This window comes from Myotis brandtii, unplaced genomic scaffold, assembly GCF_000412655.1.
Source record: "Myotis brandtii unplaced genomic scaffold, ASM41265v1 scaffold163, whole genome shotgun sequence".
In the NCBI taxonomy this organism is placed as follows: domain Eukaryota; kingdom Metazoa; phylum Chordata; class Mammalia; order Chiroptera; family Vespertilionidae; genus Myotis; species Myotis brandtii.
In genome coordinates this window covers 553115-556207 of record NW_005355962.1, presented here as the reverse complement: position 1 = coordinate 556207, position 3093 = coordinate 553115, and positions in this window count along the sequence as shown.

Here is a 3093-nt window from a genome sequence, read left to right as displayed (position 1 = left end):
GGGGGGGGAAAGAGGAACAACTGTAATAATCTAAAAAATAAAGATTTATTTTTTAAAAAAGTATAATAAACAATGTGATTGGAAAAAAAAAAGAGATAAAGAGAATCACTACCTTTTGTGTATATTAGGCAAAGATAGCTTTTGTATATTGGCCCTGTGTTGTTTATTTACAGGAGGCTGAGACCCACTAGCTCAAAAGCCCCCTTGCACGAAACCAAAACTTTACTTTACACATCAGTTGTTTTAAACACAGCCCAGACAGGTAGGTTTTTAGCCATTTAGAGCTTGCCTGCTTTACTTAACGTGAAACTGTGTCCAAAATCTGCTTACCACAGACAAAATGAGCCTTAGGCTACAAAGATGCTAAGTTGCTGCTACCCTTTGGAATTTTCTGACCCAGCATCTCCCTACCAGGCTGAATGCTGCATCGTGACAACATACAAAAGCCCCCTAGACACAACCCCCCCCCCCATGCTTCTCTACCCCAGGAGTTCCCTTGCCCCCTTTCCTTCTGGATGGTGGCCCCCATGGCCTTAAGCCTCTGGATGGTCTCACACTCTTAGGGCCTTCTGCAGATCTGGCAAAGTATTGCCTAAATAAAGCTTGTGTGATAGTGCCACCTGGTGGCCATAGTTTTTTTCTTGATCAGTCCTGAAATGTTCAAATTCACCTCCTTACACTACATCATAATAAAAGTAAAAACTCTCTAAGAAGATACACTGATCCTAAAATTGTAGATACCTAATAATACATCCCCAAATAAACAAAATTAATTAAATTACAGTAATTTAATTAGAAGGCAAAATTTTAGAGATAATTAAAAAAAAAAGATCAATGGTTGCAATTCATTTTCAATACAAAATGGAAGGAGAGAGGAATGTGTTTGGCACCCAAGGAATCCACTGGGGGTTCTCTAGGTAGCCTCTTGTTTAATTTTGATGGCTTGATTTAAGTAGACAAGTGCAGTTTGTGCATGGCATCCAACACTCAGTCGAGGAGGAATGGTGACCTGGGCTCAGACACCTCAGGGATGAGGATCTGGGTCCATCCACCAGATAAGTGACTGAGACCAGCCGAGGTGCTAGCTGAGGGTGAGAGGAATGTAGACCAGACAGCACAAGGATAGCAGAGGAGGGAGATGATCAGTTGAGGGTGCAAGACCAGCTGCTGAGCTTAGGCGCTGTAGTTCATTCCACTAACGTTCTTTCATAAATTTCCCCAGCAAAAGAAACCAACCAGAATCCTGAAGGAGCTTTTCTTAGATGCAGTGAAATCATATGAAGCAATAGACACAAATGACACAAGGGGTGGACAGCAGTGTGTTCGGTGGTGTATATAAAACTGAGGCACTCATTCCCCTGCCATCTTCAATTGTTCTCTGTTGAGGGCTCACAACCAAGTCCCTCAGATAAAAAGAACTGTGTCGCCCAAATTATACTTCCTCCCGAGGACAGTACACATCCAATGGCCACTTGATGGGAGTGTATATTAATTGTTGCCAACAGACTTTTAAGTAATATGTTGTCAGTGAAAGAAAAAGAAAACTTGAGTTAGATGAGCTTTTGGGGAACTGTTGGTGAGCGGACAGGAAATAATGATCATGTGGTCAGTGGGGGCCACTGAAATTCAGAGGGTTATTCAAGCAAAAGGCAACTGAGATAGGTGCCTATTTTGTATCAGGAAGCAATTCAGCCTGATGGATTACTTTAAATATTCCAAAGGTATTTACAGATTAATTTTGTTCTTGAGATATGTAAATACTAAGAACACACTCTATTTTACATTTTTCAATTAAATTAGCTTTGTAATAAAAATCATAGAAAAGCTCTATAATCAAATCACATTTATTCAGTCCTTGCTTCTGTGTAGTCTTCACATATTTGTAACTTTTAATTTTTGTCTCATGTAAGAAAATTCATTAGAAGCAGGCAGGTGATGACAAATGAGCTTTTAATGAAGTGCTCATTATGACAATTCTTGTTTTGTTTAGTTTGGATTATGGCGTGCAAGTAATCTGGGCCCCAGTATGTTAATAAGCAGAGCTCCATTTGGAGCTGTGATCAAGATGGCTAAAAATGCTATTGTCATCACATCCTTCGCATATGGTTCCAAGTGGGGTGAGCTGATTCTTGCAGTTTCTAGAGCCAGAGGACCTAACACAGCCTGCATTTGGGTGGTGGGTGGGTGAGAGAACATGAGGCATAGTGAAAAATGTTAATCAAAGTTAACATATAATAAAAGCAAATGACTCTGTTAAAATAAGCAAAACCTGGTACTAGGCTAGCAATTTTCAACTGGTGTGCTGCAGTAATTTTTAAAACATGCAATACTTGACTATTTAGTCAGGGGCACTGACCTCTTTTTCCTTAGATTGTCAAATTAAAAAACATGACAATAGGCAACACAATAATAGCTGTCCAATGTAAATGAATCAAAATTACACCTATTATTTTTTTGTCAAATTGGCAAAAAAATATAATACATTTTTTAGTGTGCTACAGAATTTTAGTAATTAGTTTATGTGTGCTATGAGATGAAAAAGGTTGAAAATAGCTGTACTAGACTATTAGAAAAGAGGCAAGACTTAAAGCGCTGAGGGATTTTCATGAGTTACTCATTAATGCTATGTTCTTCTTAGCAAATATCTCTAGAGTAAGAGTGAAATAGTGACAAATTAGCATGCAGACATTTTAGGGCTGATTTTGTATTTTTGTCATCTCATCTTTCCCCTATTTATATATCCTATCTAATAATAGACAAACATGGTAATTAACCGTACCTCTGACACGCTTCCCATTGGCTAATCAGGGCGATATGCAAATTAACTGCCAACCAAGATGGTGGCTGGCAGCCAGGCAGCTGAAGCAAATAGGAGGCTTGCTTGCTCCAGTGAAGGAGGAAGCCAAGGTTCCCCGCCTGCAGCTGCTGGGCTCTGAGCTTGCACTCTAAGCAACTATGTTGCAATTATAGAAGCTAAACAAACCCCATGCTTTCAGCCAGGCGGCTGAGCTGGAGTTGCAACAGTGTTTCAATTATAGAACCCAAACAAACCCAGATACCTGCTTTCAGCAGCCGAGGTCTCAGAGCTGGAGC